The following is a 12,459-nucleotide window of genomic DNA, read 5'->3' on the forward strand; positions in this document are numbered from 1 at the left end:
GCGAGGCCACTGGCGCTTGTTGCTAGGCAGCATGGAGCTGTGGCACCCGATGGGCGCCAGGAGGCCGCAGGGCGGGGCTGGCCTCCCAGGGCTGAGGCCTGGCGCAGTGCCTGGCAGGAGCCATGAGGCTTTCCTGACACCACCTCCAGCTCTGCCTCGCCTTGCCCCCGGCCCTCCGAGAGGCATGTTTTGGCGCTAGGAGCACGCAAACTGCTCCAGCAAGGTGGCGGCAGCATTGTGCAGGGCACACTGACATTGCCCATCAGTCAATCCCTCCTCTGTCCCCAGTGACACAGAGTACACTGCCCGCTTAGCCGTGCTGCCCACAGACATGAAATTGGGTCCTCAGTGTCCTGAAAGGGTACAAACCAAAGCCAGTTCTGTTGACACAGCCCACAGGACTAAACTCAGTTAAACCATGCACCGTGAGAATGCCAGTCTCTTTCTTCCTCACCCAGACTGCCCAGTGCCGTGTAGCTTTTGCATCAGCTTCTTGCAGAACTGGATCCTCAGTGTTCGTACAGCTCTGCAAAGCTTCCGCTCTGCAAACTTTTGAGTCTGCGGGCTGTGCAAGGACCAAGGCCCCACTATGCAACTCGCCGTTCGATGTCGTCTTCAAAACCAGGGGTTCTTATCGATGCAAGCCAGGTCTAGAAAGACTGCATCTTCCTCTTTTCAATTGTTAGGGGTAATCCAAGTGTTAGAAGACTGTGGAAACATTGTATTAATGGAGCTGTTACTCCAATAGGTTAAACAGGAGATAGAGAAACCTAGGCGTTGTGGGGCTCGTTTCCCAGAATTGTAGGGGTTGGAAGGGACCTCCAGAGATCATTGGGTCCAACTCCCCTGCCAAAGCAGGTTTCCTAGAGCAGGTTGCACAAGTAGGTGTCCAGACCGGGCTTGAATATCTGCAGAGACTCCACAGCCTCCCTGGGCAGCCTGTCCCTGCGCTCCGTCACCCTCACCGTGAAGAAGTTCTTTCGCGTAGTGGTGCGGAGCTTCCTGTGCTCCATTTTGTGGCCATTGCCCCTTGTCCTGTCCGCACAGACCACTGAAAAGCGGTTGGCCATATTCCTGTGTCTCCCACACCTCAGGTATTTATAGATATAAATACCTATAGATCCCTTCTCTGTCTTCTTTTCTCCAGGCTGAACAGAGCCAGGTCTCTCAGCCTTTCCTCCTAGGGGAGATGCTCCAGGCCCCGTATCCTGTCTGTGGCCCTCCGCCAGACTCTTTCCAGGAGATCCCTGTCTTTTTTGTACCGGGGAGCCCAGAACTGGACACAGTACTCCAGGTGAGGCCTGACCAGGGCAGAGTAGAGGGGCAGCATCACCTCCCTTGACCTGCTGTCCACGCTCCTTTTAATGTGCCCCAGGATCCCGTTGGCCTTCTTGGCCACCAGGGCACACTGCTGGCTCATGGCCAACCTGTCATGCACCAGGACCCCCAGGTCCTTCTCCGCAGAGCTCCTCTCCAGCAGGTCATCCCCCAGCCTGTACTGTTACATGCGATTGTTGCTTCTGTTATAAGTGAAGTCTCAACTCAATCTGTATTTAGTAATAGTTATAAAAGGAATATTTATAAAAGGTATAAAAGGCAAGTAAACAGCGCTGGGTGTGCAGGGAGTCTACGCTCCACCAACACGCACACACGAACATCAAACATTCTAAATATACAGAACATTGCTTTGACATACGAAACCCGAGTATGCCTATACATAGGTACAATCAGGAAATGTAACAAACAATCCTTTAAGTTCCATGACTTACAGTCTCCGTTTTCCATTCCTGTTCTTGATTACACACAGCGGTCTCCATTTTCCATTCCTTTTCTTGATTACAAACACTGGAGAATTCCAGGGCTAGTCGTGGGAGCAATATGTCTCGCTTTAAGTTGTTAAGCAACTCGGTCTTCGGGCCTTATGTATCCCGTACTTCCCGCATCGAAGAAAAGCATATCCATCTCCTTTGCAAGGCCCATAGGGCCTGGGTCAAAAGACATGTCCAGGTCACCAGGGGGCGGAACAGCAAAGGCCTTCGATGGCTGTAGCAGCAGAGGGGCCAATGGCGTAGCAGTCGGATCAGTAAAGGAGCCCGCAGCTCCCTCACTGCCTGGCAACCCACACGTGTCTGACTGTGGTCCCACACGGCTCTTTAAGGCCTCAGAGACTGCTCGCCAGGTGCTGAGCAATCCCACTGCAACCTTGTCGTTTTTAGTTGCAGAGTCCCACACCTTGACCTCAGTTTGGTCCCATATTTCAAGATCATAAACTGTCTGATTGTTAAGAAGGAGAATAAGCCGTAAGGTTACCAGGACGGTCTTTGTTTCTAAGGACATATGATTCCCCATAAAGTGCAACTGCTTACCAGTGAGGGACAGTTGTGTGCGCGGCTCCGCTTCTCTCAGCGTGAGCTTCTTTGCAGCTCCGGTGCGCCCATTTCCAGCGACTTTCTGTACGAGCTCCTCTGAGCGGTTTGCTGAGTCTGGCCGAACCTATCTTCATGAGGCAATCAATGTGCCTGTTCCCGTCCTGGTCACCGTTCTGCTAGCCTGTTCCTTTTCATTCCTTCTTTCTGCTTCTTTACTGATGACATAACTTTATTGTGCTGCCTTTTTTTTTTTTTTTTTTTTTTTTTTTTTACCTTGGGGGCAGGCTCCCCTCTTATACCCTCCTCCCCACAGCAATCCTTTTCAAAAAAACCTTTTCCTTGGTCAAACAACTTTGCCCAGCAACAGCAAACAGCCAGCAACTTCCATGCCTTCATGGCTGGAGAACAAGCAACCCCAGACGGCATGGAGTCTCCTGAATCACCCTTCTTTGTTCCCTCTAAGCTCTTTTACATTCCTGATGGCCTCATCATTAAGAGTCTACTGTTATCATGAACCACGGGGTTTGCCGACCCCCATGGCCACACTCCCACATCTCCCCCTTCTTTATTAATATCAACCATCATCTCGACACGAATTACCACTCCATATATAACACTTCCCAGGTGCAACTTGCTTTTGTGAAACCTCCTCTGGTTTCTTCCTGCCCAGCTCTCCAGCCTGTCCAGGTCTCGCTGAATGGCAGCACAGCCTTCTGGCGTGCCAGCCACTCGTCCCAGCTTTGTGTTGTCAGCGTACTTGCTGAGGGTGGACATTGTTCCCTCGTCAGAGTCGCTGATGAAGCTGTTGAACAAGATGGAACCCAGCACTGACCCCTGAGCTTCTCACAGGTCTCCAACAGGACTCTGCTCCGTTGATCACCACCCTCTGAGCTTGGCCAGTCAGCCAGTTCGCAACCCACCTTACTGTCCGCTCTTCTGCCCCACGCTTTGTCAGCTTTGTTAGCAGGATATCATGGGAGACAGTAGCAGGAGCCTTTTGTTTTTGTTGCGCTGTTGTTGCTTGGTTTGGAGATTCACATCACGCTCCGTGATAGAAAAGTTTAGCGCATCAGCATCCCAGTGGGAAGACACAAAATGCACTCCCAAAGTCTTTCCCCATCTCCTTAGCACTGGAGGTGCCTTAAGAGGAGAGCAGTCATGGCTGGGCTCCTGCAACGCTAGCAAATTCTATGAAAAGTTGCATTTGGCTGAAAAGTAAGTGAATGACATGAACGTGATCTCACTATTTGAACTAATGAGTTAAATGTCCACTCCTGCAAAAATACTCAACGAAATAATCCAATAGGTTATGTGTAGTTAGGCAATCACAACTGAAACTGCAACAAAGTGCCGATGGTGAGAAACAAACAACAAAGCCGTTTCCTTCTCTGACAGCGGAACACCTTGCTCAGGGAAGACCCCCATGTGTCACCTTCAGAAAGCCTTTTGGCACCCTCCACCTCATGCTCCCACCAGCAGGTTGAAGAAGGTGAGAGGGAGCGGCTGACGGAAGACTGCTCTATCCAGAGTGTGGGGTCTACTGTGAAATTTTCCACTGAAATTGTGTCCATTTCTGAGGATTGTATTTCAAGGAACACACACACCAAGCAGAAAGCATCCAAGGAACCAGGAAGTGATGCTAAGAACGACCCTCTTAGGATCAGACTTTTAGAAAACATGGTCTCTAAGGGAAGATTAAACATTGGATTAATGGACTAAGGCTTTAATGTCAGGAGCAGGCAGAACCGAGATGTGGAGAAGGATGCTGCAAATAAAAAGCGAGCAAACTTCTCCCCAGGCCATAGATTTAGGACAAGGAAGAAAGGACTTCAGATGCAGCAAAGGGACTTTAGTTTAGGTGTTACTGTGTGGTGCTTTTACTTGGGTGGGCAGCCGAGTTCCACCACGGCCGCTCTAACACACCCCCTCCTGAAAGGGAAAGGGAGAGAAAATACGATGCCAAGGGCTCAAGGGCTGAGATAAGGACGGGGAGATCACTCAGCAGGTATCGTGATGGGCAAAGCAGACTCCGAGTAGGGAGACAGTAAGATTTCCCCCCCCCAGTGCACCCTCCTCCCCCCGAGCGGCTCAGGGGAGCGGGGTAATGGGGGCTGCCGTCAGTCTGTAGCGCTTCGTCTCCGCCGCTCCTTCTCGGTCGCTCTCTGCCCCTGCTCCACCGGGGTCTCCTCCGCAGGCTGCAGCGTGGAACCCTGCTCCACCGTGGTATACCATGGGCTGCAGGGGGACAGCCTGCTTCACCGTGGTCCTCCCCACAGGCTGCAGGCTCCAGCGCCTGGAGCACTTCTTCCCCTCCCTCTTCCCTGACCTTGGCGTCTGCAAGGCTGTTTCTCATTCCTCCCTCTCTCCCAGCTGCTCTTCCGCAGCAATTTTTTTTTTTTTTTTATCCTTTCTTAAATCTGGCCTCACAGAGGCACAAACAACAGTGCTTCTTGGCCTGGCTGTGGCCAGCAGCAGGCCCTTCTCTAACATGGCGCAGTTTCTGGATTCTACTCGCAGAACCCACCCTGATGGCCCCCCCGCTACCAAAACCTTGCCACATAAACCCAGTACATGAGGCAAGAGAACTCGGAAATGGTTGGAAAGAGATTTATTGCAGCATGACAGAACATGGCGTCTCCAGGTACAAAAAAAGACAGCTCTACATGAAATGATCGGTTGGCAGATTGAAAACAGAAGAATGTGCTTCTTCACACGTCAGGCACGGAGCTGTCGGTCTGGCTGCAGACATGGGAGATGCCAAAAAGCGCCTCATTGTAGAAAACTCCAAAAGCTGCACGATGCAGAACTCCTCAAGGGCAGCGGTGAAGAAAACACCACAAGCTGCACCACGAAGCTCTCCTCAGGGGCCGAAGTGAAGAGAACCAGAAAAGCTGCACGCTGAAGAACTCCTCCGCATAAACGTAATGAAGGGAACCCCAAAAGCTGGACCATGCAGAACTCCTCAAGGGCCGCAGTGAAGAAAACACCATAAGCTGTGCCACAAAGCAATCCTCAACGGCCGAAGTGAAGAGAACCAGAAAAGCTGCACGACGACGAACTCCTCAGGGCCGCAGTGAAGAACACAACAAAAGCCGCACGCAGAAGCACACTTCAGGGGCCACAGGGAGAAGAAACCCCAAAAAGCTCCACGAAGAATTTCTCCTCAAGCGCCACAGTGAAGAAAACACGACGAGCTGAATAATGAAGCCACCCTCAGGGGAAACGTGGTGTGGGGAAAACCCCCAAATGCTGCACGTTGAAGAGCTCCTCAGCAATGTAGTGAAGAACACACCAAAAACTGCTCAAGAAGGCACTCCTCAGAGGCTGCAGGGGAGAAACACCAAAAGCTGGACGATGAAGCTCTCCTAAAGTGCAAACGTGGTGAAGAGATCCCGAAAAGCTGGACGATGAAGAACTCGTAATGTGGAAACGTGGTGAAGAGATCCCGAAAAGCTGGACGATGAAGAACTCCTCATGGGTTGCAAAGAAGAGTACACCAGAAGCTGCATGCAGAAGCACTCCTCAGGGCCTAGAAAGAGAAGAAAAAACACCAAATGTTAGAAGATGAAGCACTTCTCAGGGGCTGGAAGGTGAAAACAACACCAAAATTGGCATGACGTAGCTCTCCTCAGGGAAAGCATGGCGAAGAACCCCAAAGGCTGGATGGTGCAGAACTCCTCAGGGCCGCAGTGAAGAAAACTCCACAAGCTGCACCACGAAGCTCTCCTCAGGGGCCGAAGTGAAGAGAACCAGAAAAGCTGCACGCTGAAGAACTCCTCCGCATAAACGTAATGAAGGGAACCCCAAAAGCTGGACCATGCAGAACTCCTCAAGGGCCGCAGTGAAGAAAACACCATAAGCTGTGCCACAAAGCAATCCTCAACGGCCGAAGTGAAGAGAACCAGAAAAGCTGCACGACGACGAACTCCTCAGGGCCGCAGTGAAGAACACAACAAAAGCCGCACGCAGAAGCACACTTCAGGGGCCACAGGGAGAAGAAACCCCAAAAAGCTCCACGAAGAATTTCTCCTCAAGCGCCACAGTGAAGAAAACATGACGAGCTGAATAATGAAGCCACCCTCAGGGGAAACGTGGTGTGGGGAAAACCCCCAAATGCTGCACGTTGAAGAGCTCCTCAGCAATGTAGTGAAGAACACACCAAAAACTGCTCAAGAAGGCACTCCTCAGAGGCTGCAGGGGAGAAACACCAAAAGCTGGACGATGAAGCTCTCCTAAAGTGGAAACGTGGTGAAGAGATCCCGAAAAGCTGGACGATGAAGCTCTCCTAAAGTGGAAACGTGGTGAAGAGATCCTGAAAAGCTGGACGATGAAGAACTCGTAATGTGGAAACGTGGTGAAGAGATCCCGAAAAGCTGGACGATGAAGAACTCCTCATGGGTTGCAAAGAAGAGTACACCAGAAGCTGCATGCAGAAGCACTCCTCAGGGCCTAGAAAGAGAAGAAAAAACACCAAATGTTAGAAGATGAAGCACTTCTCAGGGGCTGGAAGGTGAAAACAACACCAAAATTGGCATGACGTAGCTCTCCTCAGGGAAAGCATGGCGAAGAACCCCAAAGGCTGGATGGTGCAGAACTCCTCAGGGCCGCAGTGAAGAAAACACCACAAGCTGCACCACGAAGCTCTCCTCAGGGGCCGAAGTGAAGAGAACCAGAAAAGCTGCACGCTGAAGAACTCCTCCGCATAAACGTAATGAAGGGAACCCCAAAAGCTGGACCATGCAGAACTCCTCAAGGGCCGCAGTGAAGAAAACACCATAAGCTGTGCCACAAAGCAATCCTCAACGGCCGAAGTGAAGAGAACCAGAAAAGCTGCACGACGACGAACTCCTCAGGGCCGCAGTGAAGAACACAACAAAAGCCGCACGCAGAAGCACACTTCAGGGGCCACAGGGAGAAGAAACCCCAAAAAGCTCCACGAAGAATTTCTCCTCAAGCGCCACAGTGAAGAAAACATGACGAGCTGAATAATGAAGCCACCCTCAGGGGAAACGTGGTGTGGGGAAAACCCCCAAATGCTGCACGTTGAAGAGCTCCTCAGCAATGTAGTGAAGAACACACCAAAAACTGCTCAAGAAGGCACTCCTCAGAGGCTGCAGGGGAGAAACACCAAAAGCTGGACGATGAAGCTCTCCTAAAGTGGAAACGTGGTGAAGAGATCCCGAAAAGCTGGACGATGAAGCTCTCCTAAAGTGGAAACGTGGTGAAGAGATCCCAAAAAGCTGGACGATGAAGAACTCCTAAAGTGGAAACGTGGTGAAGAGATCCTGAAAAGCTGGACGATGAAGAACTCGTAATGTGGAAATGTGGTGAAGAGATCCCGAAAAGCTGGACGATGAAGCTCTCCTAAAGTGGAAACGTGGTGAAGAGATCCCGAAAAGCTGGACGATGAAGCTCTCCTAAAGTGGAAACGTGGTGAAGAGATCCCAAAAAGCTGGACGATGAAGAACTCCTAAAGAGGAAACGTGGTGAAGAGATCCTGAAAAGCTGGACGATGAAGAACTCGTAATGTGGAAATGTGGTGAAGAGATCCCGAAAAGCTGGACGATGAAGCTCTCCTAAAGTGGAAACGTGGTGAAGAGATCCCGAAAAGCTGGACGATGAAGAACTCGTAATGTGGAAACGTGGTGAAGAGATCCCGAAAAGCTGGACGATGAAGAACTCCTCATGGGTTGCAATGAAGAGTACACCAGAAGCTGCACGCAGAAGCACTCCTCAGGGCCTAGAAAGAGAAGAAAAAACACCAAATGTTAGAAGATGAAGCACTTCTCAGGGGCTGGAAGGTGAAAACAACACGAAAAGCGGCATGATGAAGCTCTCCTCAGGGAAAACATGGCGAAGAACTCCAAAGGCTGGATGGTGCAGAACTCCTCAGGGGCCACAAGCAGCCCAAAAGCTGCGCCTCGCCTGTGCGCCACCATCGCCAGAGTGCCGCAGCCCCAGCACATTCAGCACCATGTCACCAACCCTGCCCTGTGACATCTCTGCTCCATCACAGCCAGGCGCCGCCCCATTGCTCGCCTGCCTTGGCGCCTCTGGGTGCAGCCAATAGCGAGGCCACTGGCGCTTGTTGCTAGGCAGCATGGAGCTGTGGCACCCGATGGGCGCCAGGAGGCCGCAGGGCGGGGCTGGCCTCCCAGGGCTGAGGCCTGGCGCAGTGCCTGGCAGGAGCCATGAGGCTTTCCTGACACCACCTCCAGCTCTGCCTCGCCTTGCCCCCGGCCCTCCGAGAGGCATGTTTTGGCGCTAGGAGCACGCAAACTGCTCCAGCAAGGTGGCGGCAGCATTGTGCAGGGCACACTGACATTGCCCATCAGTCAATCCCTCCTCTGTCCCCAGTGACACAGAGTACACTGCCCGCTTAGCCGTGCTGCCCACAGACATGAAATTGGGTCCTCAGTGTCCTGAAAGGGTACAAACCAAAGCCAGTTCTGTTGACACAGCCCACAGGACTAAACTCAGTTAAACCATGCACCGTGAGAATGCCAGTCTCTTTCTTCCTCACCCAGACTGCCCAGTGCCGTGTAGCTTTTGCATCAGCTTCTTGCAGAACTGGATCCTCAGTGTTCGTACAGCTCTGCAAAGCTTCCGCTCTGCAAACTTTTGAGTCTGCGGGCTGTGCAAGGACCAAGGCCCCACTATGCAACTCGCCGTTCGATGTCGTCTTCAAAACCAGGGGTTCTTATCGATGCAAGCCAGGTCTAGAAAGACTGCATCTTCCTCTTTTCAATTGTTAGGGGTAATCCAAGTGTTAGAAGACTGTGGAAACATTGTATTAATGGAGCTGTTACTCCAATAGGTTAAACAGGAGATAGAGAAACCTAGGCGTTGTGGGGCTCGTTTCCCAGAATTGTAGGGGTTGGAAGGGACCTCCAGAGATCATTGGGTCCAACTCCCCTGCCAAAGCAGGTTTCCTAGAGCAGGTTGCACAAGTAGGTGTCCAGACCGGGCTTGAATATCTGCAGAGACTCCACAGCCTCCCTGGGCAGCCTGTCCCTGCGCTCCGTCACCCTCACCGTGAAGAAGTTCTTTCGCGTAGTGGTGCGGAGCTTCCTGTGCTCCATTTTGTGGCCATTGCCCCTTGTCCTGTCCGCACAGACCACTGAAAAGCGGTTGGCCATATTCCTGTGTCTCCCACACCTCAGGTATTTATAGATATAAATACCTATAGATCCCTTCTCTGTCTTCTTTTCTCCAGGCTGAACAGAGCCAGGTCTCTCAGCCTTTCCTCCTAGGGGAGATGCTCCAGGCCCCGTATCCTGTCTGTGGCCCTCCGCCAGACTCTTTCCAGGAGATCCCTGTCTTTTTTGTACCGGGGAGCCCAGAACTGGACACAGTACTCCAGGTGAGGCCTGACCAGGGCAGAGTAGAGGGGCAGCATCACCTCCCTTGACCTGCTGTCCACGCTCCTTTTAATGTGCCCCAGGATCCCGTTGGCCTTCTTGGCCACCAGGGCACACTGCTGGCTCATGGCCAACCTGTCATGCACCAGGACCCCCAGGTCCTTCTCCGCAGAGCTCCTCTCCAGCAGGTCATCCCCCAGCCTGTACTGTTACATGCAATTGTTGCTTCTGTTATAAGTGAAGTCTCAACTCAATCTGTATTTAGTAATAGTTATAAAAGGAATATTTATAAAAGGTATAAAAGGCAAGTAAACAGCGCTGGGTGTGCAGGGAGTCTACGCTCCACCAACACGCACACACGAACATCAAACATTCTAAATATACAGAACATTGCTTTGACATACGAAACCCGAGTATGCCTATACATAGGTACAATCAGGAAATGTAACAAACAATCCTTTAAGTTCCATGACTTACAGTCTCCGTTTTCCATTCCTGTTCTTGATTACACACAGCGGTCTCCATTTTCCATTCCTTTTCTTGATTACAAACACTGGAGAATTCCAGGGCTAGTCGTGGGAGCAATATGTCTCGCTTTAAGTTGTTAAGCAACTCGGTCTTCGGGCCTTATGTATCCCGTACTTCCCGCATCGAAGAAAAGCATATCCATCTCCTTTGCAAGGCCCATAGGGCCTGGGTCAAAAGACATGTCCAGGTCACCAGGGGGCGGAACAGCAAAGGCCTTCGATGGCTGTAGCAGCAGAGGGGCCAATGGCGTAGCAGTCGGATCAGTAAAGGAGCCCGCAGCTCCCTCACTGCCTGGCAACCCACACGTGTCTGACTGTGGTCCCACACGGCTCTTTAAGGCCTCAGAGACTGCTCGCCAGGTGCTGAGCAATCCCACTGCAACCTTGTCGTTTTTAGTTGCAGAGTCCCACACCTTGACCTCAGTTTGGTCCCATATTTCAAGATCATAAACTGTCTGATTGTTAAGAAGGAGAATAAGCCGTAAGGTTACCAGGACGGTCTTTGTTTCTAAGGACATATGATTCCCCATAAAGTGCAACTGCTTACCAGTGAGGGACAGTTGTGTGCGCGGCTCCGCTTCTCTCAGCGTGAGCTTCTTTGCAGCTCCGGTGCGCCCATTTCCAGCGACTTTCTGTACGAGCTCCTCTGAGCGGTTTGCTGAGTCTGGCCGAACCTATCTTCATGAGGCAATCAATGTGCCTGTTCCCGTCCTGGTCACCGTTCTGCTAGCCTGTTCCTTTTCATTCCTTCTTTCTGCTTCTTTACTGATGACATAACTTTATTGTGCTGCCTTTTTTTTTTTTTTTTTTTTTTTTTTTACCTTGGGGGCAGGCTCCCCTCTTATACCCTCCTCCCCACAGCAATCCTTTTCAAAAAAACCTTTTCCTTGGTCAAACAACTTTGCCCAGCAACAGCAAACAGCCAGCAACTTCCATGCCTTCATGGCTGGAGAACAAGCAACCCCAGACGGCATGGAGTCTCCTGAATCACCCTTCTTTGTTCCCTCTAAGCTCTTTTACATTCCTGATGGCCTCATCATTAAGAGTCTACTGTTATCATGAACCACGGGGTTTGCCGACCCCCATGGCCACACTCCCACATCTCCCCCTTCTTTATTAATATCAACCATCATCTCGACACGAATTACCACTCCATATATAACACTTCCCAGGTGCAACTTGCTTTTGTGAAACCTCCTCTGGTTTCTTCCTGCCCAGCTCTCCAGCCTGTCCAGGTCTCGCTGAATGGCAGCACAGCCTTCTGGCGTGCCAGCCACTCGTCCCAGCTTTGTGTTGTCAGCGTACTTGCTGAGGGTGGACATTGTTCCCTCGTCAGAGTCGCTGATGAAGCTGTTGAACAAGATGGAACCCAGCACTGACCCCTGAGCTTCTCACAGGTCTCCAACAGGACTCTGCTCCGTTGATCACCACCCTCTGAGCTTGGCCAGTCAGCCAGTTCGCAACCCACCTTACTGTCCGCTCTTCTGCCCCACGCTTTGTCAGCTTTGTTAGCAGGATATCATGGGAGACAGTAGCAGGAGCCTTTTGTTTTTGTTGCGCTGTTGTTGCTTGGTTTGGAGATTCACATCACGCTCCGTGATAGAAAAGTTTAGCGCATCAGCATCCCAGTGGGAAGACACAAAATGCACTCCCAAAGTCTTTCCCCATCTCCTTAGCACTGGAGGTGCCTTAAGAGGAGAGCAGTCATGGCTGGGCTCCTGCAACGCTAGCAAATTCTATGAAAAGTTGCATTTGGCTGAAAAGTAAGTGAATGACATGAACGTGATCTCACTATTTGAACTAATGAGTTAAATGTCCACTCCTGCAAAAATACTCAACGAAATAATCCAATAGGTTATGTGTAGTTAGGCAATCACAACTGAAACTGCAACAAAGTGCCGATGGTGAGAAACAAACAACAAAGCCGTTTCCTTCTCTGACAGCGGAACACCTTGCTCAGGGAAGACCCCCATGTGTCACCTTCAGAAAGCCTTTTGGCACCCTCCACCTCATGCTCCCACCAGCAGGTTGAAGAAGGTGAGAGGGAGCGGCTGACGGAAGACTGCTCTATCCAGAGTGTGGGGTCTACTGTGAAATTTTCCACTGAAATTGTGTCCATTTCTGAGGATTGTATTTCAAGGAACACACACACCAAGCAGAAAGCATCCAAGGAACCAGGAAGTGATGCTAAGAACGACCCTC

This window comes from Anas platyrhynchos, chromosome Z, assembly GCF_047663525.1.
Source record: "Anas platyrhynchos isolate ZD024472 breed Pekin duck chromosome Z, IASCAAS_PekinDuck_T2T, whole genome shotgun sequence".
Lineage (NCBI taxonomy): Eukaryota > Metazoa > Chordata > Aves > Anseriformes > Anatidae > Anas > Anas platyrhynchos.